This window comes from Lissotriton helveticus, chromosome 9, assembly GCF_964261635.1.
Source record: "Lissotriton helveticus chromosome 9, aLisHel1.1, whole genome shotgun sequence".
NCBI classification, from domain to species: Eukaryota; Metazoa; Chordata; class Amphibia; order Caudata; family Salamandridae; genus Lissotriton; species Lissotriton helveticus.
Window position 1 is genome coordinate 581034764 of NC_136070.1, and position 27584 is coordinate 581062347.

The 27584-nt window shown below is 47.6% G+C and overlaps 1 long non-coding RNA gene across 1 annotated transcript; it reads left to right on the forward strand.

Moving 5' to 3' along the window:
- Nucleotides 1–801: 801 nt before the first annotated feature.
- Nucleotides 802–27584, forward strand: LOC144781607 (uncharacterized). The gene is made up of 2 exons (XR_013601014.1): nucleotides 802–1164; nucleotides 27251–27584. It is a non-coding gene; the product is annotated as an uncharacterized LOC144781607 (long non-coding RNA).

The following is a 27584-nucleotide window of genomic DNA, read 5'->3' on the forward strand; positions in this document are numbered from 1 at the left end:
AGGCAAGGATGAAAATGCATGTGCCAATCACTGGTAACAACAAGCATTTGCAATGCAATAGGTCTCACATTTACGCGAGTTTAAGCAATTGTTATTGTAAATGACAATGCGTTGTATTTATATTTCAAAAACCAAAACATAAATAAAAGGCCTTGTTATTTACAATGCTAATAACTCAAGCTCGGGTAAATGCGAGACCTGTTGCATTGCAAATGCTTGTTTAAATTAGCATGTTGGAAATTTGATTAAGAGTTTTGAGAGATGTATATTCTTTCACTTGCATTCAATAATTGTTCTCAATTTTTCCCAAAGTATGCATTTTCAAGTGTGTACATAAACCTAGAAAGCACACATCTAAATGCAATTAAATTATTCTGTGAGCCTGGCTCACTAACCGGCCCTTTCCCTTGGACCTCACAGAGCTGGAATATTGCTGCAAGGCTCAGGAAAGGGAGACCAGCCCTCTATGGCTGCTACCTGGCCATTGATTTGCCAATGTCAATACTCATTTTCATCTCTAAACCAGAATGAAAATTAGACAAAAGAGGAAATCTGTATTTTTCTGTTTTCAACAGGAGGACCAAGGTTGATTTGGCATATGGCTGGTCCTTGTCTGTAGTGGACTGAGCAAAACAATGATGGCCTCTGGAAGGCTTTCTACAACAATTTCCCTGGAATTAAATGAATTCAAGTATTCCACACTTGCCCTTGTTCTCAGTGAAACCCAGGAGGAGCAATTGGTATGTCCAGGTGTCTGCCCCCTAAATCACTGGATCATACGATGCAATCTGTACCTCATTGAAGAGGCCTAACTATGCTGAGAACAGTATTTCTTCTCTTTTAAAAAAGAAAACGTCTGACCGCCCCACCCTCCTCTTCGTTGGGAGCGATACAATGTTATGTCGTTTGCTGAAGCTGATTATAGCGCGGCTGTTCCCGTTCTAAGATGGCCACCAGCTGCCTCGGGGCGCACGTTCATTTCCGCAAGCTGCGTGCGTCCCCTTCACTTCCTGTCGTTTGCCCTTCTGCCGAGGTCCGTAGCTGTACACCATGTCCTCCGCGGTAACTCGTTTTGTGGCTCCTTTCCTGAAGGGAAGCAGAGTGGTCCTGCCTCAACGGGCTGGTATCTCCTCCAAGCCCGCCAAGGGCAACGTGTCTGGTATGGTAAGTATTCTTCATCTGACCCCGACCTCTGTGCCGCCAGCCACAACCGCGATGTGTGGGCCTGCCACTCTGAGCTTTACGTCCAGTTTCCAAAAGTAACGGAGGCAGACCCCAATTTGCTCCTCGATTTGAGTGGAGAGGCGCGCGCATCTCTTCATTGCGGCGGCTCATTTCTCGTTGCTTCTAGTGGGTTGTGTACGTAAAACCTTCTGGAGTCACATGTTAGTTCCATTGTCTTGTATACAGTTGGCTTTATAGGATCGCGTTTCGCAAGATAATTCAGTTCTATTGATTTTTATTATTTTATGTACAGTAGTTAGGAGTTTCATAGCTGCCAAGGTTTCAGATATGTATGTGTGGACATTTTCATAATTTCAGTGTAATTATGAGTGACACTTTCTGGCGAGTAAAATCAAGTATTTAAGGCGAGGGAAACATAAATATAAGAAATTACCCCCAATTGCGCATCGAGATCGCCTGAATCATGCTGTGTGTGTTACCCAAGACCATTCAATAAAGGGCGGGGGGCATTTAGTAAATTATGTCACAATCGGTATCAACATCCAAGCAGACTTCATCAAAGAAAGAAAATTCAGGAATGCTTCCTGGTGGTGTCTATTAGTGGTGCAGACGAGGCATGTTGCTTTCTCTTCAGAGGATGCCCCTTTAAGAGAGAACAATCTCTCAGCCAGGCAGCAGCTCTAAGTGATTAGGAGGCATTAGTTAATGTTCTTGCGTTTATCTGCCTGCAGAGGTAGTCTTGTTTTGACAGTTGTTGTATTCAGTTTATTTGCAAGTTATTAGGAAGCATCAGCAAAGCTGAGAGAAGCCTGGAGAATGTGGTTTGAATGCTTATGATATGTTGAACTTGTTTTAAATCAAGTCATGTCTCACCTAGGTATCAGAGGGGTTCTTCCATGAGGAAGGTTTTCCTTTTCTGTTTAAAAAATAAAAGCAATGGCATAATTCCATTACAATCCTTAAAAAATATTACTCTTTCCTTGAATAACATTTTGCATTTAATTCTGAAATTGCAAATTGGACAATCCCTTTTACGGTTGTGCTGTAGCAATGATAGACATGTATTTGCGGTGCTTTGTGTGTGTGTATGTGCCATGGGACTGTGCACCAAAGGTGTTTGTTAAAACGTAGTGGCTGCAACAGAACCTCCAAAGTATTATATCAGCCCAGTACATTCCAGTGGCAAGGACACCCGTTGAACACAACAAACAGGCTTCCCTTTTCCTTTTGTTACAGGTGGGAAGGATCACTATCTTCCAAACCACTGGTCTATACAACATGTATTATGTCTTGAAAGAAATGATACAGGATATCGTCTAGCCAGGTTACCAAATTTACATAGTCCTTTTCATACAATGCCCCTAAATTTAAAACTAAACGAGTACAAAGGAATGTGTACAACGGAATGTGCTATTTGCTTATTTTATTATTTTGTGTTCTCATTATACCCATCCCTTTTCCAAAAGAAGGGTACCTCCTATATTACTTTTAGATTATTGATGGACACCCGTGGCGCATTTCAATGCCAGAAGATGCTTGTCACAAGTGCCTGACCCCTAAAGTACTCTGAGACGGCTCTGGCTCCACCCCACCTTAAATGTGCCATGCAGCCCATGGAAAAAATGCTTTCTATTTGCTGAAATGCAAACAGGCGATGCATCAGCAAGCACATTCCACCAACCTTCCTTTCCTCACTGATTGGTTCTTAAGGTGAGAGTAAGCTGCTCCTGGAGAACAGAACCCCGCATTTCCCAGCCTGAAGGAAATCCATTATTTAGGCCGCACTCTCTCTCACCAACTTCACTTGGAGTGCGACTTGCTGCGCTGCAATGGCAGTGACTTCAATCCGCCTCTATTCCTCTCTCAGTAATTGAATTTGCCACACCTGGGGATCAAATTTACTGCAGCTCCTTCTCAAACTGAGATTGCTGAGCCACATAGAGGAGGGGTAGGCATCGCTGCCAGCGCCCGTCGTGATGATTTACCACAACACTTAACGGGCTAGGTACATTGATGTTATGTTATGTTATGTTATTGGAGCTTGTAAAGCGCGCAGCTTCCCCAGCGAAGGGGCGTCCCAGCGCTAAATCCAGAAGAAGAAACCAAGAGTGGAATAATGGAATAGGCACCACAAAATATTTTTTTACGGAAATAAATGTTTTTATGGCTTTCCTAAAGATGGACAGGCTTTCCATTTCTCTAATGTGAGTTGGTAAGGCATTCCATGATTTTGCTGCTAGGACGCGGAATGAGCGTCCTCCCGCTCCACTTCGTTTGAATCGGGGAACTTCGACCAGGTTTTGACCAGCCGAACATGGTGCCCGCGAGTGGACATACAAGTTCAGAAGCGTACAGAGCATTTTTGGAGTAGTCAGTCTTAGGATTTTAAACGAGATACAGAGAGTCTTAAACTGTATCCGTTGGACTACTGGAAGCCAATGGAGCCTTCGGATGGTAGCAGAAATAGGGCGCCATCTGGGAAAGCCTACTAGTGCTTTGGCAGCCGCATTTTGAATGCGTTGCATTCGGATGATTTCTGCCTGGTTAGCACCTAGCAGCAGGGAACAGGCATAGTCAAGTCTAGACAACACTGTAGACTGGACAATCAGCTGCCTGGTGGCAGAATCAAAGAATTTCAAGACCGGTTTCAAGCTGCGTAAGATGCGATAACAAGTGGCGGCAACTTTTTTAGTATGAATAGAGAAGCTTAATATCGAGTCTAGCCAGACTCCCAGATTTTTCACTTCCGTCTTTGGCTCAGGGGCTTTCCCCAATGTAGATCGCCACCAGTGATCTCCCCACAAATGAGTGTTCCTACCAACTAGCAACACCTCTGTCTTAACTGCGTTTAATTGCAGGCAGTTAGCTGTCAACCACTCTGCCACCGCAGACAGCCCGGCCTTGAATCTGGCATGGCCCCCAGTCGACTCCTCCGTGAGGGCGACCACCAGCTGCGTATCGTCAGCATATGAGACGATGTTAAGGTTCCATACTTTGGCGACCGCAGCAAGTGGTTGCACGTAAAGATTGAACAGGATGGGGCTCAAGGCCGAGCCCTGAGGGACACCCTGCTCAACAGCACGTGCCTTGGAGAGAAAGGGGGGATAGAGACGTGGAAAGATCTCTCCGACAAAAAAGATCTAAACCACGCAAGAGCCAGATCTATAACTCCTGCCTCTTCGAGCCGGTGGAGCAAGATCCGATGTGAAACGGTGTCAAAGGCGGCACTCAGATCCAATAGGACCAGTGCCGCCTTTTGACCACGATCAAGAGTGGAACGAAGATGCTCCGTCATAGTCAGTAGAGCCGTCTCCGTACTATGACCGGCGCGGAACCCATGCTGAGTGTCATCCAGGATGTTATTGGTTTTCAATAAGTTTGAAAGAATTGAATTTGCATGGGACTCCGCAATCTTCGCAGCCCACGGAAGCAGGGATATTGGTCTAAAATTTTCTGGCTGCTTCAGGGGGTCTAGGGTAGGTTTCTTCAATATGGGAGAGACCCATGCCTGTTTCCATTTAACTGGAACGATAGCCGATGAGAATGAAGCGTTAATAAGATTGTGCAATGGAGCCAGACAGCACAAAGAGAAGTCCCTAAACTGGGCCGGCTTAAGGGGATCAGCCGGAGAGCCTGATTTAATCTTCCTTGTTAGTTCGTCAAACTCCTCCCAAGTAATTTCAGGGATAGCCGACAATAGGGAGGCAGGCCTAGGTCTCATCAGAGGGAGAGAGCCCGGCTCCATCGCAGAGGTAAACGCTTGGTATATGCACCGAATTTTCTTTACAAAAAAGGAGGCCAATTCCTCACAATGGGCAGCAGAGGTGGGTATATTTTTTACAGACTTTGGTATTAAGCTCCTTAAGGATCTTAAAAATAACTTTAGCGGGATTTGAACTAACTTTAATCTCAGAGGCATAGTAGTCTGCCCGGGCCCTGCCTATAGCTCTGTGACAAGCTTTGAGTTCCTTTAAATAGCAGTTTTTTTTTCTCTGAGTATTCTTTCCTCCACTCCCGTTCCTGTCTCTTGCAGGACTTCTTTAGGGCTGCCAGGGTATCATTATACCAAGGATTAGCGTCCTGAGTGCGACCTTGGACCCAAACAGCAGGTATAAGCTCCCAAGCGCCCGTGTGATCCAGGCGCAGAAAGAGTCATAGCCTGACTCCACCTCGTGAAGAGGACCTAAAGGCGCGGCTCCCAGAAAAGCATGGAGATCCTCTTAAGCATGGCTCTTTGTGTATTACAGGAGTTGGTGGCAGGAATAGAAAACGTCATACCCACTAGAAAGTGGTCCAACCAGGCTATTGGAGTAGGAGTAACGGTGCTGGACACCTCAATGTTCGTAAAAATTGGGTCCAACACATGGCCTCCAATATGAGTGGAACCAGTTACGATCTGATGAAGTTGAAAGGCAGCTAGATCAGCAGTCAGGGTGCGTATAGTTGGATCGTGCTCCAATCTAAAGTGGAGATTAAGGTCACCCAAAATGCTGAAGTTTGCTGTCCCCACAGCGAACGCCTCTACAAACTCCAAAAGGGAAGCACTGAATCCACCCATAGCTCCAGGGGGTCTGTAAATTAACAGCCCAGAAAAGGTGAAGTTAGTATTAATAGAAATGCTAAAATGCGTGCATTCCCCACCCTCCATACTGATTTTCTCAAAGCGGCAAGAATAGACAGCTCTCGTGATCACTGCAATACCGCCTCCTCTGGTAGCTCTATTAACCAAAGAGATCGAAAAATCAGGGGGTAGGGATAAATTCGGTATAGACAGCTGATCCTCTCTCGTCCATGTTTCGGTTAGGAAAAGGATGTCTGGGGATTCATCAACTATAAGATCTAATATTTCTGCATGATGTTTCGTTAATGAACGCACATTCAACTGTAACACCTTTACCTGTTGTTGCACATGAGGTTTAGAGAGGGCTCTTACAGTGGCCGGGATAGGAAGGGAAAACTGACCACACTGGCAGGAGAGCGAGCCACTTAGAGGATGAGAAGGGGCATAGCCTTCTCGAGACTTTGGGGGGCGTAACTTATACAGGTCCTCTCGTGAGTAGAACTCCCTAACCGGCAAATTTTGGCCAGCATCTCTGGCGAGAGGCGACGGCCTGGCGCAGACGGGCATGCCTTTGGCGCGCCTGCTGCGCGGACGGAAACCAGATGTCATTTTATAAGGCGTGAGGAGGGTGGGAGGCTGCCAACAACTAGACCGCAGCCCTCGCAGTCCCCCCAAGATGGCGGCTCCCCCTATCTCCTACCGCGTCAGCGCCTAATCGGCTGCGCGGGGAACAGGGGTCGAGATGAACAGACAATCAGGTGAGTCAGCACCAGAGCGTGGTACAAGTAGGGGTGTAGCAAACAATACAATATTAAAAGGCAAAACAAATTATAAATTTAAAATTCTGTTTGAGGACCTAATCCCCCGGCTTCCGCCTCAGGGGAGAATCAAACTCTGAATCAGCGCGCCTGCGCTAAGCTCGCGGTTTAAATCCCATGGGAGGGCGGGAGGCTGCCAACAACTAGACCGCAGCCCTCGCAGTCCACCCAAGATGGCGACTCCCCCTATCTCCTACCGCGTCAGCGCCTAATCGGCTGTGCGGGGAACAGGGGTCGAGATGAACAATCTGGTGAGTCAGCACCAGAGCGTGGTACAAGTAGGGGTGTAGCAAACAATACAATATTAAAAGGCAAAACAAATTATAAATGTAAAATTTTGTTTGAGGACCTAATCCCCCGGCTTCCGCCTCAGGGGACAATCGAACTCTGATGAGAGTGTGCACACATCTCTGTTAATACACAGCATGTTTGGATATGCATGAGCACGTCGGACTGCAGCCTCCGACAACAAGATAACTCCTACGGCAGGATGTGACGTGCATTCCCCGCGGCGCCTCATAATTGTAATAAATACATTGTAGCATTAAGCAGCCCAGTTGCAGAGCGAGCGGTGCACAAAGCCTGCAGAAGCATTGCACGCCACTGTGTGTGCTGCTACCCCAGTTTTATTTAGGTAGCACTATAAACAGCTTGTCTTGACAGCTAAGACGCGATGCATAATGCGTGACAATGCATTTCAGTGCGGTGATGTGGGGCACCACACTAAAATGCGTTACTCTAACACCTGATGCGTGGTACTTGGCAGGACTGGGTTTAAGCCCATGCTTGTAACATGCATCTAGCCGCTTAACCGTGGCGGCAGTTTAGTGGAGTGGGCGAGGCCGCGACGACCAACGGACGTTCGCAGCACTACAGAGGTAGTGCGCGCGATGGCCGTTGGCCGTCAGATGCAGCAAATGGGTTAAAAATGCAAAGCAATTGATTAAAAATGCAAGATTGGCTTTTCTAATCCAATTGGGGTTCTCTGGGCATATATATGTGGATGTAAACTCCAGCACATCACAGCTGCATGAAGGTACCCTTGATGTGTGCACATCGCAGCTGCATGAAGGTACCCTTGATGTGTGATCGCTTGGGATCCCCTTATCCCCCAATTGCACCTGCGCACTAAATTGAGTAAACAGGGTTCCTGACCCAAAAAGTTGGGTAATAGAAGTAGGATCACAATGCAATACAATACATTTGTATAGCACAGCTACCCTAAAAAGGTGTCCCGCCGCTAACGGGAGGCGGTTCCACATCGTTCAAATACAGAAACATACTTAGGAAAGGGTCATTTCAGCATCAAAAAGAGACAATTTAGGCCTATTTCTAAAAAACATTTCAGAAGGGCAGTTTATCAATGCCAGTGGTAGGGCATTCCACAGATTAGCTGTCAGATAGGAAAAGGACCGACCACCTTTTCTTGATCTAGTATTACGAGGAATTTGAAACAGCCTGAGGTAGTTGGATCGAAGGGATCTTACATGGGAGGATAGTTTGAAACCGCGTCTCAGGTACAGGAGCCCCCTCGAGTGAAAAAGCTTGAAAGAGAAGGTTAGGGCCTTGAACTGGATCCTACTTTTAATAAGTAGCCAGTGTAGCTGAGGCAAGTGATTTGAGATCGATTGCCAGGGAGGAAGTTTAAGGATCAGTCGGGCTGCTGTGTTTTCATGGTCTGAAGACGCTGAATAAGATCGGAAGGAAGCCGAGTCATAGACTGTTGGGGTAGTCTGGTTTAGAGGTAATTAAGGCGGAATCAATGTTAGAAATGGGATCCCTGGCTGGCCAGGGCTTGCGCCAAAGTCAGTCAGAGACTACCACTTCCACGTCAGGGCAAGGGAGTTACACGCCAAGATAACCCCTGCTCACCCCCTTGGTAATGTAGCACGAGCAGTAAGGCTAAACTAGGAGGCGATGTGAGTTAAGTGTTTGCGCACGCACCCCAGCAACAACACCCAAGGCCCACCACAAAGGAAACTCCACACAAGGTTATATATAAAAATAGCCTTTGTATTACACCAAAACACATTAGATAAAAACACACACTTTACAATGTGCCAACAGGCACGGGCAGAATTTACAGGGGATATGTACAAGACAGGGCCACCTGGACCACTGTCAGGAATCAGCACTTATAGAACTTGAAATACTGTTAGAATTAGCACTTGGAACATAGAGTATAAATCACTTTAGCACACAACCAGTAACTACTGGTAACCAGGTAAGTACCACCTACGCAACCCTAACCACCTTAGGAAAATGTCACGCAGGGAACTAGGACCTCACTAGCACCACCTGTACTAGGAAGAACAACCACCTAAGTATCACAATACCTGTAGGGGTATAAGCACGTAACACATGATGCATAACATACATTCAGAGGTGTAAGGAACAAGGCACATGATGCATAAGCAACACATTCAGAGGTGCAGGGAAGGAAAACACATGATGCCTAAAAACATTCAGAGGTGAATCAAAGAACACAATTGCGCAAAAATCACATTAGCCACAACCTTTGGCTGTCCCTAGGCCAACTGGCCTCTCTAGGGCTAGGACGCCCTGTGTCCCCAAATGTCAGGGTGCCCTAAACGTGGCAGCTGCCCACGAAGTGCTGGGCAGCCGGAGAAAATGATGGGGCCAACGTGGGAGCCTCGCAGGCTCTGAGGAAATAAAATGTCCCCCTGAGCCTCTCAGGGCTCTAAACAAATGACTGGCCCCTTTGAGCCTCGCTGGGCTCTTTGCACAACAAAATGCCCCCTCTGAGCCTCCGTGGCTCTAAAGACAGAAATGCCCCCGAGCCTCTCTGTTCTACCAATGTCAAATGGCAACCAGAGATTGGAATCGGGTCTAAGTTTAGTGCCAAAGAAAAGAATCTCCGTCGTATCCAAGTATAATTTCAAGAAGTTGGTATTTATTCTAAGATGGAACTGAGACAGGATTTAAGAGCTCGGAGATGAAGGGGCATTTTCATGAACTGCCAATAGTAGCCGAGCATCCTCAGCGTAAGAAACATAAACAAGCACTTACAATGCAATGGTTTCGCCTTTGTTAAAGTTTGAGCTTTTGGTATTGCTTTTGACAAATGGTCTTTTCTAACTTCTTTGAATTATGTGTAAAACGTTGATGTGTTTTACTTTACACAGAAATATGGATTGCATTTATAATGCAATTAGTTGCAGATGCAAAGTGAATTAGAATACACGTTATTTCATAAAGTATGTTAGTGAAGCCAGGAGTGTGAGAGAAGACAGGAGAGAGAGGGCAAGAAGGAGAGAGTGTAAGATAAAGAGAGAGGGCAAGAGGAAGAGAGATGGAGACTGAGTGCAAGAGAAGAAGTGATAGATATAGAAGTTAAGGAGAGCAGGAGTAAGAAGGAAGAAGGAAGAGAGGTCAAAAGGAAGAGAGGGCAGGAGAGAGTGGGAGGGCAGGAAGGAGAAGGATGGCTAGAGGAGGAGAGGACAGGAAGGAGAGAGAACAAGAGAGAGATGGAGGACAAGAAGGTGAAATAGAGCAGAAGAGAGAGGTGGAAAGGGAGGGCAGGAGGGAGTAAGAAGGCAGAAAAGAGAGGGATAGTAGAAGAGAGAGCAAGAAGGAGGGCAGAGGGAATAGAGTGAGAGAAGGCAGAAGGGATAGGGAGGACAGGAAAGAAGAGAGCAGGAAGGAGGGCAGAACCGAGAGAGTGTGAAAAGAAAATCTGAGGAGTGCAGGATAGAGAGTGAGGAGAAAATGGGGAGGTAGATGGAGAGTGACAGGCAGGAGTGTGAGAGATGTAGAGGGAGGGCAAAAGGAAGAGAGATTGAAACAGAAAGGAGAGAGAACAAGAGAGATGGAGGACAAGAAGGTGAAAGAGCAGAAGAGAGAGCTGTAAAGGGAGGGCAGGAGAGAGTAAGAAGGCAGAAGAGAGAGGGATGGCAGAAGAGAGAGAAAGCAAGAAGGAGGGCAGAGGGAATAGAGTGAGAGAAGGCAGAAGGGATAGAGAAGACAGGAAAGAAGGAGAGCAGGAAGGAGGACAGGAGCGAGAGAGTGTGCAAAAAGGAAAGACAAAGAGAGAAGGATAGAGAGTGAGGAGAAAAAGGAAAGGTAGATGGAGAGTGAAGCCAAGAGTGTGAGAGAAGACAGGAGAGAGAGGGCAAGGAGCACATGTGATAGACACATTTGGAAAGGAGCAGGTGAAAAACATCAATCGAAGTGCGTGTTAACACGTTCTTTGCATCCTCAGGGAAGAGCTGTCTAAAACAGCAGTGTCACGGCATTCATCATCATTACATCAGCAATAGGGAAGTTCATACTGATTGCTATCAGCATTCAAAGTGGCCCAATCACCGGGCCAGCAAACACTGCATGCTTCGTTTTCAGGGGGAACCGTGGGCATTTTGGGCGGGTGTTCATGTGCGCAACTTTGATCCACGCGACAGGAAGCAGCCTTTGGGGAGCAAGTAATCCTCAAGCAGGGAAGCTGTGCGAAAGTGGAAAACACAAGGGGGAGGCCCGAAGAACAAACAGGAAATTACCGTCCCTCTCTCAGCCATAAAGAACCCTTTATGAATGTTATCAAAACGTGTTTGCCAAAGTCTGGAGGGAAACCACAGATATATAAGAAATCAAAAGCACTTGTTCTGCCCCAGACACGCTTAGGGCTACATTTGCATAAGATAATTTCAGGCCAACACACAAGAGGTGTATTATGCCACTATGCTAGGTTATATGGTTTAGACTGCCAAACACTAGCACTTTTTTTAAACAACTTTTAACCATGCTGCACAACATCTATGCTGGTCAACAACATTGCTAACAGACATTGGCAAAGTCATTAGCTCTTGCATGGACGAGACCAACTGGCTTTGCCAATGCTTGTTTTGCTGTTTTGCTTTTCTTAGCATTGTGCAGTGGTTAACCAGCAGCTTGAAAATCACCAGCTGAGAGCGAAATCCATGTCAGGGCCAGGGTCGGGCTGCGGGCATCACAAGTTTTACCTCAGTCTGAGAGCTCGTTCAGACTGTGGGGAAGCCTGTGACTCTCTCCCTTCACACATATTAGGTTTGCTTTAAGATGCAATTGGTGGGGTTGGCAGAGGGACCCCTGGGGTCAGGCTTGCAGTGCATACATCTAAGAAAGTTAATCTGCTTTCACCTACACAGGGCTGTGTGCCGCAGACTGGCTGACCTCTGAGTGAACCGACCGTCCATCCCTGGCAGCCTCTAAAACAAAAGTGTCTGACCCCAATGAATGTCTTAGACTCCTCGCGGGCTTGGAGCCCGGTTTGCACACGTTCTCTGAGAAGTGACTAGAGACCACTGCGGCCTCCTGCCTCACCTCCTGAGATAACGCATACGACCCGTGGGATACCCCAACAAGCTAGTGCTTTTTTGTGCAATTTTATGTAGCTCGAACTCGACCTGAGGGTATAAAGCCCTTTACATGAGCACCAGGTCACATTCGTTTTTCAGGTACAGGGAGATTAAGTGATTTGCTCAGAATCACAGGATGTTTGAGCATCCCTGCTCACACTCGAACCCGGTTCCCTATCGTCAAAGTCGGCCGCTCTGGCCGTTACGCCACACCTTCTCTGCGACCCATGTACCTGACGCCCGCGTGACAGCCCGTGTCCCAGCTCTTCTGGCACTCCATGAAATACACGTGCATCGTTTCTGTCCATCCATTTCTCTCCGGCCCCCGTCTCCATGGCTGGCTCTCTCTGTTTGCGTTTCCAAACCTAAGCCAGTTATTCTAATGCGAAAAAGTCTGTTTCAGAGGAGGGGGAAATGTGACGGAACTGGTGCGGCGGGGGGCTCTGAAAGGAGCGCAGTCCTCTCACGGGCCGCTGTATAAACACAAGTTTTCACCAGCCAATTAGTGAAGTGTAAGTGCCAATGTTGGTGCACAATTCTCAATTTGCGCTTTGTACAAGATCATTGTGCTACAGCTGTAAACACTGTTGAAGGCATGCAATCTCCCTTACGCTTGTTCTTGCTCTGCTTACAACCGTGTCAAATAAAATGTTTTAAATCTGGTAGGAAACACCGATAGGAAGTAAAAATAAACAAGCATTTACAATGCAATGGTTTCGCCTTTGGAAAAGTTAGAGCTATTGGCATTGTAAATGACAAAATGTGTATTTATGTGTTGGTTTTGAAAACAGATAAATAAATGGCATTGTCATTTACATTGCCATTAGCTTAATCTCTGCAGTCACTCTGTACTCCCTAGCAGTCACTCTGCAGTCACTCTGCAGTCCCTAGCACTCCCTAGTCACTCTGCAGTCCCTAGCACTCCCATGTCACTCTGCAGTCCCTAGCACTCCCTAGTCACTCTGCAGTCCCTAGCACTCCCTAGTCACTCTGCAGTCCCTAGCACTCCCTAGTCACTCTGCAGTCCCTAGCACTCCCTAGTCACTCTGCAGTCCCTAGTCACTCTGCACTCCCTTGCAGTCCCTAGTCACTCTGCACTCCCTTGCAGTCCCTAGTCACTCTGCACTCCCTAGTCACTCTGCAGTCCCTAGCACTCCCTAGTCACTCTGCAGTCCCTAGCACTCCCTAGTCACTCTGCAGTCCCTAGCACTCCCTAGTCACTCTGCAGTCCCTAGCACACCCTAGCCACTCTGCAGTCCCTAGCACACCCTAGTCACTCTGCAGTCCCTAGCACTCCCTAGTCACTCTGCAGTCCCTAGCACTCCCTAGTCACTCTGCAGTCCCTAGCACTCCCTAGTCACTCTGCACTCCCTAGCACTCCCTAGTCACTCTGCACTCCCTAGTCACTCTGCACTGTCTAGCACTCCCTACTCACTACTCTGCACACTCACTACTCTGCACACTCACTACTCTGCACACTCACTACTCTGCACACTCACTACTCTGCACTCTACACAAAGATCCGTTACAATTCAAATAAAATAAACCGAGGTGTAAAAAATGATATGAAGTAATCTTCCTCGAGTTTTTCTAGCACCCGATTCTCTCCCTTCCTTCCCCCTTCTAGCTCCCCACCTCACCTTCTGCCCACACTTTTCAGATAATGCTGTGAATGGGTGCAAGTATTTACTTTACTTAATGCAGTTTTATATAGCGTAAACTTTTCTAGCACCCGATTCTCTCGCTTCCTTCCCCCTTCTTGCTCCCCACCTCACCTTCTGCCCACACTTTTTCAGATTATGCTGTGAATGGGGGATGGCGGGCAAAAAGAGATGGGGTGAAGGAGGGACGAGGGGGTCGTAGGGAGGGGGGTGGGGCGCCAAGGACGGATGGTGGACGTGGTATACAAGGACGAGGGAGGGATAGAGTTATTGGGTGTAGGGATAGGGAGGGTCGTAGGAAGTTAACTATGAATCACGGCCAATTCCAGCACTGTGTTTACAGCCAGAAAACAGTGCTTCCAAATGCTTCTAAAATAGTACAGACATATGCATACATGTATCCTGCGCCTAGAGAAGTGTAAATGTGAGAGAGAGAAGCCGGGTGCAATCATAGTTCCCGTACATTTGCAATGAACTGGACGGCTTCTAACGAGGGCCATAGAGATATTTATTGCACCTCATAAAATCTAACTCTGCTGAATCGGAATGTATCGGGTATGATAAATATGACCGAATTAAGAGTTTTGGGGGAATAAAATGCAGTTGCTGGTGCTTACGTCACCAAACATCTACATGTTCTGTTAAATACTTGGCCTTTTACCCAACAAATGTCGACAGGCTTGACCAAGTGATATTGCTGCCGAAACTTAGAATTGCGATTTGTGTGATCTCATTAAAAGAAATCATAAATAAAAACAGCAATTACCTCACAAAGCACAATTAACCAAGATTCTTGTAATGATGGTCTAAAGTTGCCACTCGGAGCAATATACTTAGTTTTTGCATTGGAAGAACGTGTGTGGATTTAGTGTGGCAACCTGAACAGGAGCCCATTCTTTTATATGGCAATCTCTACAACTACAACAACGGTGAACATTTCATGTAAAGTTGTGCACATTCGAGATAAGATATCTGCAGAGACAGAAGAGAGATGAAACCAACATCTTCTCAAACGTGTACACGGTGACAGGCAGCCTTGGTATGGATCCTTGACAGAAAAATGAGATATACCTACTAACAATTAAATATGTTTATTCACACCGTCAACGCTTAACCTGCAATGGCGTAGCAAGGTGTCGTGGGGCCTGGTGCAGGCAGGAAATAGGCCTCTCTGCCCATTGCTTGGATAGTAAACTGGGTAGCACTCCTCGGTCCCGGGACCACTTTACCTGCTGCACTATTGATAGCTCCTCTTCAGCTAACTTGTTTTTCTTCTCAGCGCTGCAGGCAGGATGCAGGGACTGCAGAAATGAATTTTTGGCGGTTAAGACGAGCCAGACTTCTGATTGTTTGTTTTAAAAAATATATAGATTATTACCTTCCTTCTTTAGTGACCTGCCACAGAAACAGGTAGGCCTCTGTTAATAATTACCAGCGCCTTTGGGGCCGTGAGGATTGTACATTGTTTGAGGTATGGAGAGACTGATCCCTGGGCTCAAGGGGTCTGAACTCAGGCTGTTTGCTCGGGTGCACCAGGACGGCTGCAGTATTAACAGTCACATATCAGCCTCTCTAACATTACCAAAGAAACTCGAGGGCAAACCGAGTTAAACAACTGATATGAGATGGACTGGTGATGTGTGTTCTTTAGTCCAGCACTCTGACAGGATTACATTTTGCTGCGTCTCCTTATCTAGCCTTATGCTAACACTTCACACATGCACCGACTGCACAGTTAGAGTGGCCAAGCTGCAGATACCACTTCATACATCAGTTGGAGCCAATGCCACCCACTCCGAGGTTATCGCAAAGCCTTTTGTCAGCAATGTCTTGCATACCCAAAATCCTTTCAGGGGATGAGACCCTGGGTGGTTGTCAGGCTCCCCTAGGGAGGCCCAGGGGCTAACTGTGCGCACCTTTAAAAACGCAAGATGAAAACCTTCATTTTTTATGGGTGTCGTGTCGTTACATGAAGATATCAATAACCTCCTAGGTAACTACACAAAAGCAAACTTTGCGAATTGTGCACCGGCTAATTGCGTAACAATATGATCAATTAAGACGTCTGAGCAAGTTTAGCGCTAACAGCGAAATTATCCAACACCAGACTACATCAGTGACTAAATGCACAGACAATTTCTTAACAAGCACCTACGGGGACGGGGACACGAACAGCGGGGGGGGGGACATGGGGGACATGGGGACACGAACAGCGGGGGGGACATGGGGACACGACCTTACCCTACGTATCACCAGCACTATTCAGAAAGTAAATAAACAAGCATTTACAAAATGGAACGGGCATATGGACGGGAGGGGGGGCGGGCAGGAACGTTGGGGGGGGGGGGGGCGGGAAAGGAACGGACAGCGGGAGGGGGGGACAGGAAAGGAACCACTCACCTGGACTTTCTCGGCCGGCGGTCGGCCGCCAAATGGCCCAAACAACCTTGAAGAGCCAAAAAAAAAAAGCCCCGCCCACCGCCGCATGACGTGGCAAAAAGAGAAAAATTCTCGGGAACGCCCCCGAATCTGGTCCGGCCTTGACGGACAGATCCGGCACCCAATGGCTAGCCTCCATTTATGGAGCTAGCGAATGGGAGCCGGGGGACGTTCCCGAAGTCCTTATTGACAACAAAGGATTTCGCCTGCGCCGAAAAGCTGCGCAGAGCGCAGCCTTCGGCAGGCGAAACCCAAAAACAACTGGAATGTATTGCCCACTCAAAAATATAAATATATTCACATCGATCTTTGCTAGATGCATTCGAAAAGGGAACTCCCCGGACAGGGCTCCGCCTCTCACCCTACCTGCTTCTCGCCAGCCGGGAGCACCGCGGCGTCCGCCGGTGAGGCCCGTGTGCCGAGCCCCGCCTCGGCTTTCAGGCTACGTTGCAGATGCATGATCCGGTAGCGGAGCTTCTCGTTCTCTGCCCGCAGCAGCTCCAGTCCCGGGCTGCTGGCCGCATCTTCCTGCCGCGTCAGACGGCCGATCTCCCCGGTCAGCAGGCGGATCGCCTCCTCCTGAGCGGCCATGTGGGCTGCCATGTCCAGGGAGGCCTCCAGAGCAGCAGCCGGGAGCCCGGCCTGAGACGATGGAGGCGGGGATCTGCTGTGGAAGGGGAGAGGGAGGCGGGGATCTGCTGTGGGAGGGGAGAGGGAGGCGGGGATCTGCTGGGGGAGGCGGGGAGAGCGGGGCCGTGTTACATCGGCATCTGGACCGGCTGCGGCTCTCACGGGACGCCCACCGCCGCGATGACGACATCGCAGCGGCGGAGAGCGAAAAAATCGCAGGAACGCCCCCCGAATCTGGTCCGGCCTTGACGGACAGATCCGGCACCCAATGGCTAGCCTCCATTTATGGAGCTAGCCAATGGGAGCCGGGGGACGTTCCTGAAGTCCTTATTGTAATCAATGGATTTCGCCTGCGCCGAAAAGCTGCGCAGAGCGCAGCCTTCGGCAGGCGAAACCCAAAAAGGGTGGGGTGCAGAGCTGAGCCATGTGGAATGCTGCAGATTAATAGCCTTGCTGCAGACGTAAATTGCGGAAGAAAGACCACTTGAGTAAAGTTGTTGAGAAAGGGCTTAAGCCAGGATAGGGGGGTGGTTCTTGATGCTCATGGCTTCCAGTCCCTTAAGCAATATAGCATGAGAGACCGTGTTGAAGGCCGCCAAGAGATCCAGCAGCATTAACATACGGGTAAGTTTTGGTCAAGGTTGCTTTGTATATATTCAGAGACCTCCAGAAGAACACTCTCAGTACTGGAACTGTGACGAAAACCCTGATTGTGAGTCATAGTAGAAGGTTTTCTTCTAGAAAATGAGTTGGCTGTCTATTAACATTTATTTTTCTGCCATCATTGCCATAGTAGGCAAAAGAGAGACTGGCCTAAAGTTGCAAAAAGAATTTGGGTTAGCAGAAGGATGGATTTGCTATTAACTCACCCACCTAGTGTAACAATCTGAAGATTGTAAGTCCGCTAAAGATTACAGGAATTAGTAGTTTATTGAGGTTAGTGTTTAATTCATTACTCTTGTATAATATTAAAACTACGCTATTGATACACAACCAGGAGCAGTGATGGTAAAGTGCTTAGCCTGTTGTGAGAAGAGCCCAACATATGAAAACCACCACATGCTTCAAGACAGAGCCAGCAACACACAACATGACACAGCTCCCTCCTGCTCAGAGTACAGCATTAAGGTCCTGTTTGAGACCCTGATGTAGGTGATCTGTTTCTTGCACTTAATGAAATTTGATACCCCAAAGACCAGACTTAATGAAGTGTAAAAACTGGCATCTAAACAAGTCACTCCACTCCATAATTTAAAGGGGATAACTAGCAGTTTTTGCCAGTGCCCCACAATCCCCTCCAGCGCCTTTCCCTGCCTCCACCACTCCTTACCTGTACTCCTGCCACTTTCTCCTTGCGCCACTGTAGCACTGCCCCTCCCAGGACCTACTTAGCTGCCACTGTGCTCCAAAGGCAAGCCAGACCACGCCCTGACGATGCCCAGCGTCCGGAACCCTGATACTATCACTCCCCAGCAATACTCTGCAGTGTTTATCTGATCGTTCGACCTGGGACTCCTTTCCTCCAGCACCACACACCACAGTAGACCTTTCACCTGCACCCACTCTCAGTTCTGCAGCTCCCACCCACACACCTCAGGCAAGCGCTATCAACTCCCCCAATCCAACTCCATAGGCCACAGCAAATTCAGTCCCTCACATGCATGCTACACAACACATGATTTTTCAGTAAACACCAGTCCAGAATATGGAACTTGCTGAGCAGTGACTCACCGGACGTCCTCTTACTAAAACCTGGCTCCACTCCACTTCGGTACCCGACATCGCCGCAGCAATCTCAGCAGGCTACAAGATTCCCCGGCAGGACCACACCCACAAGCCAGGAGGAGGATTCTCAGCCATCTAAAAGGAATCCATCAGATGCTCGACATCCACAGAGAACACCACCCCGTTCATGGAACATCTGCACTTCAAGCTGCATATCTTCGGAAAATTAAACCTGAAGTGAACCCTTGCCTACCGACACCCCAGACTGCTGACCACCTTCAACAACCTCACCATAGACTTCATCGCCGACTCAACATTGACTCAGGAGCCTATTTACTCCGCAGCGGCCACCACATCCACCTAGAAGACAGAACCAACCCCTGCACCACAGCACTTCTCGAAAGCTTGGGAATCATTGAACTTACCCAGCTAGTCTTGGGACCAACACACATCACATGAAACACGCCCCCCCTCTTCACCACCAGTTTCTGCATCATATACAAATCCACCTTGCTGCTTACAAGGACCGACCACTCCCATCATCCACCTCCGCATCAACCGACCGCAAGTCAGTGCTCCCAGCAGTGCCTGTCAACCAAACTGCATCTGGGGAAAAGTCTCCGAAGCAGATTGGATGAGCGCCCTCAGCCCGGATCAACATAACCCCACAGACAACCTGAATAAGGACATCACCAACTTAAAAAAATGGATTAAGAACCTAAAAGACAAAGCAGATCCAACAAGAAGGCCAGCTGGTACACAGAGGACCTTCAAGGCACCAAACGCCACTGTAAACAGAGAGAAAGTGGAGAGCCAGCCGCAAAACCGCTGCTGAAACCACTTACAAGGATGTACTCAGACGCTACCACCTGTATCTAAGAGACACCAAGAAAAGAGCGCCAGGTGATTGCATTGAAGGAAGCTCCAACAGCTACAATAAGATCTTCTTGATCGTCAAGGACTTATCCACATCCTCAGCCTCCATCACCAACCTTGCCACCTCCCACGAACTCTGCGATGACCTATCAAACATTTAACAGAAAAAAATACATCTGCATCAACTTTGCATACCAAGTTGACCTAGCAAACTACTCGCCAACCTACCCATCGCCAACCAAGACATCCACCTGACCGGCGGACAACCCTTCATCAGAGACGACATAGCGACAACCCTTCATCAGAGACGACATAGCGAGAATGTGCAAACCATCCAATCGGGGTGGGGGTTACTTATAAAACTGTATAGTGTATAAACAATCTATGGAAAGTGAGTTTCAGTAAACATATTTGTAATTTGCACATCACCAAGTAAAGTGTATTGATTTGTTTTTATCCTGTCAAAAATTTTTTTTTCGCAATTACAAAACTAGGACTTTCATAACTACTGAAATTTATTTGGAAATGTTTGTACAGTTAACTTTTTACTTATCTAAATGTCTTAGAATCAAACATGACATCCTACAGCCTTTCATGTCACACTTTTTGTACAGCATGTTTGTCAGTTACTTCACCTTACAAAATCCTCAAAGTTTGCAGTCAGAGACAGAAAAGTAATTGTAGATGTAAACTGACTTTTGACCTCTCTCGGAACTTAGCATACATGTGCAAGATAAAAACAAGATTTAAAGGCGCCTTTAGTGCTCCTCTGTGAGTGAACAGAATTCCTGTTTGTGGTCTCTCCAGAAGGGGCAATTAGGTCTTAAATATAGCTCGCCCTGATAAAAATCTAACTCGCCATAGAGAGTGGGCAAGTAAATTTGTTGAGACTGGTCGTGTTCAGCATCCTCAGCCCACTTAACATTCTGGAACTTCACGCCCATACGAATAAAAGGGCGTGAGGCTAGGGGAATACAATTTGTAGTGTGAAAAGTGTAATTAGGAAAAGCCCTATCTGGCTGAAGGCAATTCACCACATGGTCGAGACTTGCACCAGCGTCCTTGCACAACATCTTGGCGCTAGCAGAGGAAGAGGTCTGATTTGATTTGATGATTTATAAAGCGTAGCAGTCACCCGAGGGCATCAAGGCGCAAGAGACCAGCCGTCAATACCCAGGAATCTAGAACGGGCCAAAAGCTAACTCTAGATGCTAGACTGTGAAAAGCCAGGTTTTAAGAGTTTCTAAAGGGGAGCAGAAGGGGGATGGATCGAAAATTAAGAGGCAGGGAGTTCCAGAGCTTACTAGCTGCCTCCCAGAATGCTCTGTCTTCCCCACTTTTTCTTCTTAGTACAACCAGTTGCATTTGAAGCGAGGAGCGCAATGGTCTAATAGAAGAATGCCACTTGGACATAGTCTTCAACTTAGACGGATAGGAAGCATGCAACGATTTATGGACCTACAGAGTGATTTGAAGCTAATGCGTTGTTGAATGGAGAGCCAGTGCAGGGCCTTCAGTCCCTCCCTGACCGATTGTTTCCTAGGACTGTCCAAAATGAGCCTTGCCAATGCATTCTGCATTACCTGGGGTTTGTGCTGCAATTTCTTATTAGCGGCCAGTCTGTACATTACCATGGCCAATGCAACCTGGATCCGAGCTGGTCGTTGGATAAAAGGAAAGATTTTTTTTAACATCCTTATAAGCGAGACTGTGCGATTCATTTGGTTATTAAACTTAAGTTCAGTATCCAACAGGACTCCAAGGTTCTTAGCCTTTCCACTCTGGGTAGGGCAGCATCCCAGGGACTGAGGTCAGCAATTGCCATTCCACTTGGATGACCCTGATCCGAATATCATCACTTCGGTTTTATCCCCATTAAGCTTAAAAAAGTTAGTCGACATCCATTCTGCCACTCTGGTCATGCATCCAAGAATTTTTTCTGACAAAACGCTTGGCCCTTTAGGGATAGTAACCATAATCTGTGTGTCATCTGCATGTGACCCTACCTCCAATCCAAATGAGTGGATCACCGATGCTAGGGGTGCTACATACAGATTAAAAAGAGTGGGACTCACAGAGGATCCCTGTGTAACTCCACAGGGTACAACATAGGAGTCTGAATGGAAAGATTTTAAGTTCACCCTTTGGGATCTCCCCTTTTGTACCGCTTTTGGCCGCCATAAGTGTGGCAGGGTATGCTCAGACGTGAGTCCCTTGCTCACTTTGCCACTGGATTCAAGCAAGCCGGGCTGAAGACGGCTGGAATGCCAGAAACCGGTCCTCGGAAGCTTGTTTCCGGTCCAGGGAAGACATGGCTTGGCAGTTCGGGCTGGACTGTTCCCATGAGGCACAGGTCAGACTGATTTGCATATAACCATGTCTGAACTGGGGTGGCAGAGTGGGCTAAAGAACGGTGATGGATTAAACCCAGATCTTTTGACTGGGTGTGAGTGTTTGATTGACTCAGATGCTCCGTCCATCACCACCCCCTTTTGTACCCCCGTCAGGAATGAGGACAGGAGGGCTAGTGCTTGATGTGAGATCCCAAACTCCGTAATCTGTCCAGCAGCAGAGTAGGTGAAATGGTGTCAAATGCTGCTGACAGATCCAAAAGGATCAGCACCACCCCCGTCCTTTATCCACTGTGCGCCTAATGTAGTCAGTGGCTGATATTAATGCCGTTTCTGTTCCATGATGCCTCCTAAAACCAAACTGAGCATCATCGAGCCAAGCTTGATGATCTGCGGTTTCCATGAGCTGCTTATTGAGATGTAGCTCCAGGATCTTTGCTGGGACAGGAAGCAGGGAAATGGGACAGTAGTTTTTGCAGTCCCCAGTGTCTAAGTTAGGTTTTTTTCAGGAGAGGTCTTATAATGGCCTGTTTCCAGGTTTGGGGATAGATTCCAGAATGAATTATATTATTAATTACTTTGCAGAGGGGTTCTGATATAGTATCGGCAGCCATATGAAGTATTGCAGGTGGACATGCTTCCATAGGCGAGCCCATATGCGTTCTCAAGAGAGTTTGTGCAAGGAGTGGCGTGAGGTCAGAAAATTGACCAAGACCTCTATTCTCGGTACCAGAGGAGCATTTTCGACATGACTGCTGATTGCCGGTGTTAAGATAGGTGTTTCAGGAAGTGAGTCGAAGCCGGTCTATAGGTTTGTGATTTTAGTTTGAAAGAAGGTAGCCAATTGATTACAGAATGTTTGTGATGCTTCTGGTTCTGCTATGGGTTGGGAAGATGAGAGCCATTGTACCAACTTGAACAACTCTTTTGTAGATGTAGAGTTTTCAATTGTGTGAGTGCAGTATTTAGATTTTTCTTCCACTAATGCTGTCTATCTAGAGAATAGCTATCACAAATTAGCTTGGGTGTTTGAAACTAGGAAGCATCATTTTATTAACTAAGAAGCCTTTGAGTAAGAGCAGTCTCCTTCCATCAACTTAAGATCTATTAAAGGCATTGTGATGAGAAAGGTGAGCACAAATGTGGTTCCAGTATGATGGAAGTGATTTCTCTTTTGCCAATATTCCTGCCCATTTTGAATCTGTGATATAGGTGAATGATTTAAAAATGTCATAAATACTTGCCGCAGATCTCCTATTCTGTGTGTTCCTGATGTCTCTGCACATCATTGATGATCTGATACAACACCTTCTTGGGTCCTTGCAAGGCAGGCAGGTACATAAAGAAAGACAAGACATATCTCGGGTTGGCCTAAGCTTCAGCATCCGTTGGAGCAGTACTTGTGCCTCTGAGTATTGTTCTCTCAGAGATGTCATCTGCAATCTGTTCCTCTCATTATAGGTTCCCCATAAATATTTATTTATTAAGCAATTTGTATTGCGCATACTCAACCCGAAGGTGTCAAGGCGCCTATCGAAAATAGATCAGCAAATTACAACAGCACTACTACAGGTAGGCACATACAAAGAGATAGGTCTTTAGGGCAGATCTAAAGGCTTGAAGAGTGGAGAGAGACCTAACCTCAAGAGGGAGAGCATTCCACCATTTAGGGGCCAGATTGGAAAAGGCTTGCCACCCCATCTAGTCTTCCGAACACGAGGAACGGAGAGGAGGAGTCTATTAGAGGAACGGAGGTTCCTGCCGGGATTATAGCGGGAGAGGATGCATCCAATCCCAGTGGGGCTGGTCTTAGCTAAGGCCTTATAAACCATGCACATGGACTTAAAATGAATGCGGTCCACAACGGGGAGCCAGTGCAATTGCTTCCGAGCAGCGGTGGCAGAGGCACGTTGGGGTAGATCGAGAACAAATCTGGCCGCTGCGTTCTGAACCACCTGCAAGCGCTGCAGCTGGCACTTATTAAGTCCAGCATACAGCGCATTGCAATAGTCCAGACGCGAGCCCAGTAGGGCAACAGCCAGTTGCTTTCTTGCCTGTAGGGACAGGTAGTGCCTGATTTTCCTAAGGATGTAGATGATCCCCCAACAGGTCGATACAGTCCTGCTGACCTGTTGGCACATGCTAAGGATAGGGTCAATCATGACCCCCAAGTTTTTCGCTGAGGATGTGAGATCCGGGCAGGCACCTAAGGAGTCCGGCCACTATTCGGCGGACCAGATGTCCTCCCTCCCTCCAAACACCATCACCTCAGTCTTCTCCCCGTTCAGTTTCAATGAATTGTGAATCATCCATTGGCCGACTGCCTCCATACAAGATCTAAAATTGGCGGCAGTCGACGTAACTGATTGGGAGAGAGAGACGAGGATCTGAGTGTCGTCCGCGTAGGAGACTACCTCCATCCCATAAGATCTAATAAGTCTGGCAAGGGGGGTCACATAGATATTAAAAAGGGTAGGGCTAAGCGCTGACCCTTGAGGGACCCCACAATGCACAGACAGGGATGGAGATAGAAACTGACCCAGCATCACCCTTTGCTCTCTAAGATCGAGAAAAGAGGAAAGGAGTCCCAGGGCCGCCCCCCCGCACTCCAATATCCCTCAGTCGAGATGTTAAGACTGAGGGAGAGAGGGTATCGAAAGCCGCCGTGAGATCTAAAAGGATCAGGAGGGAGGTCTGGCCCCCATCAACCCGCGTGCGGATGTTATCAAGCACTATGGTGAGGGCAGACTCGGTGCTATGTTCCCTCCTGAATTCATGCTGGAAAAGATCCAGGCATCCGGAGTTCTCCACAAATGCTGCAAGATGTTTATTTAGATGGGCTTCTAGCATCTTTGCGGGAGCCGGGAGCAGAGAAATGGGGCGAAAGTTTTTTAAAACCCCCGGGTCAAGAGAGGATTTCTTGAGCAGAGGTTTTACCACAGCATTTTTCCACTGCTGGGGAAAAACGCCCTCCTCCATCGCCCTGTTCATGATGTCAACCAGAGGGGGAAGGAGGGATTCTCTGCACTGCTTTAGGATCTTTAGCGGACATACATCTAGTGGAGATCCAGATTTGGTTTTGGTAAGGAGGATCTCGAGATCTTGGTAGGAGAGAGGGGGAAAGGATTCAAGATCCCTGACCCGAGGAGAAACGACACCGTTAGAATCCAAAATAGCGGGTACCAAGGGCATAGTGGTGGAAGATTTTAAAGATTCCAAAGCACTATGAATGTCCAATATTTTGGACTGAAAGAAAGAGGCTATTTCGTTACAGAGCCCCTGGGAGGCGACCACCGGGTCTGGGGCCTGGAGAGAGGTGAGGGAATCTACAATTCTAAAGAGCTCTTTAGGAGATGAAAGTGAGGAAGTGAGAGCCGTAAAGTAATCCTGTTTAGTTTTGGTCACTTCCAATTTATATTTTTTGAGAAAAATCTTATGTGCTTCTCTGTCCTTAAAATTCCAGCTAGAGTGCCATAAGCGCTCTTGTCTCCTTACTTGTTGTCTAAAGAGCCTTAATTGTTCGGAGAACCAGGGAGCTGAGGGTCTTTTCCTGGCTATATAGCAAGACCTAGCAGGGGCCAAAAGATCCAAGGCCTCCGAGATGTTTTTTTCATATTGTGAGACCGCTGATGAGGCATCCTGCTCCTGAGCAGTAGACAATCTAGGTATCCATGGAAGGAAAGAATCTTCCCTAATGTTTTTAAGGTTCCTACGTACTTCCACCGTCCCTGGAGACCTTCCAGCTATATTCTGGGTCGGATAAGTCAGACCGAAGGAAACGGCCAGATCCGACCAAGAAAAGCTGGAGGGAGTTAGTAACTGTCAGCCTTTGATCATTAGAGAAAATACCGTCGAGCGTATGTCCGGCTCGATGAGTGGGTCCTTTCACCAATTGGGTGAGTCCACCCGCCGACATTGCTTCCAGAAGAGAGATGGTGTCTTTTGCCTCCAGCAGCTCCAGGTGAAAATTAAAATCACCTAGAATCGTGAGATCTTGGCGACCAAAATAGGGTTCCAAGATCTGAAGCAATTTCAGCCCGAAATCCGCTCTAGGGCCAGGGGGCCGATAGAGCAGAATCCCATTAAACACAGGATTAGGGTGATCGGACAGTGAGAAGTTTAGTGCTTGGAACGCATCCTTGGGGTCAGAGAGGGGTGCAATGTGACAGTGAAACCTATCCTTATACAGGATAGCCAGGCCGCCACCAACTCGGCCTATCCTGTCCTGTCTTGCTAGGCAATAGCCCTCTGGGATTGCTTCCACGAGGTCAGGGCCGGAAGAATCTTTGGCCCAAGTCTCAGTAACGAAAACCCAGGAGGGGTTCCTTTCTGAAACAAACTCTTTAAAAACAAGATTGTTTTTAACGAGAGAGCGAGCGTTAATAAGGAAGCCAAAGTCACTCGACATATTGGGTCCCATCGAAGAACAGAGCTCCCCGGGGGAAGGGCGGGGGAGAGGGTTAAAACCTCCTAGGTCTGTCTGAAAACAAAAGCACCCCCGAGGTAATAGAAGATCCTCAGGAGTGCAACGGCGGAAACAGGGTGCGGATGGAGGTTTAAGCCTTAATAAATCCTGTAAGGAATATTTAGGTGAATGGGAGATTACATTAGCCAGGCCAGCAGTCCAGCCATCCAGCCCGTCCTCAGCGCAGACGGGCTGGACTCTGGCGTGACTCCGGCGTGGCTGCGGCAGAGACGCTGCGCGCACACGCTGCGCGTCATGGTGACCAGTTGAAATAGGTCTCTAACCAGTCCTCGTGACTGTTAGAGCGCGGGAGTGTCCAGCGTCTCCCTACCCCACCCAAGATGGCGCTCACCAAACGTGTAGCGCGAGGGACCGGCCCGCCAAAGAGGCAGTGAGGGAACAATTAAATTGCAGGTAATGCGGCCGGGGAATTTTAAAAGCAGGGGAAAATGGTGAGAAACAAATTAAATTATAACCACAAAACGGGGAATTTAAAAAAGTGTCTGAGACGAGCCCAGCTGTCGCAATGCAAGTAGGAGTGAATTTCTCAGTGTCTGATCATCGCACTGCACTTGCACAGGTACACACAATACCTGGGATCATATTAAATATAGTGTGCCCTGTCCAGGTAACTTTTAACTGAGTGGGCCAGGTGCAAACTGGGAGAGTGTGCCCTAATACACCTAATGAGCTTTCCCAATGCATGCGTGATCCTGCACTTTAAACCGTGCCTCACAGAAAGGTGGTCCAGCCAAACGTAGACACATGTGCCACCAGGACACTTGATATAATACAGCCCCTAGTCTCCGAATGCAGTCACTGACATATATGAGCTTTTTGTTTTTGTTTTTCTCCGTGATGTTTCCATCAATATGGTTTCTTGCTCTGTATTCTAACCATGTTGAATTATATGTGCCCCACCAATGTTCTAGCTTACACCTACCCTTTCTCCTGGTCAATGGCATTAACCCCTCTCTACAAGAGAGACTGTAGCTCTTTACGCTCCTTGGCTCACTACCTTTCTTAGACTGTTTTAGAGGGCTTTCAGTCTGTGAGTTAGGTTCATAATTCCTCTCCCAGGATACTTTTCTAGTAAGTCGACTTTGATCATGTAGTGATAAGCCCATCTGCCCTTTGCACTCAATGTTATATCTACTCTTTCTGAGTGTTTTTTTTCTTCTTTCTCAGGATACTGTCATCGGCATATCTGCCTTTGTGCTGGCTTTCTTGCTTCCCTCTGGCTGGATCTTGTCTAACCTGGAGAATTACAAGAAGAGAAACTAACCAAGCACATGGAAGCGCTGACATTGAGCATGCTTCACTCCCACAGCTCCTTCACAAGAGCTGACTGCTCTCCAGCGCTCCGGCCTCCTCCGAACTTTTGCTTTATGCATTCCATGATGGATACACTGCTACAAAAGCTCCTGGGACCATGGATGTGATGTCAGTACACTTGTGTACGAACAATCTCATACGGCATGAGCTGTAAAGAGTCTGTTACATTAAAATCTATTTAAACCTA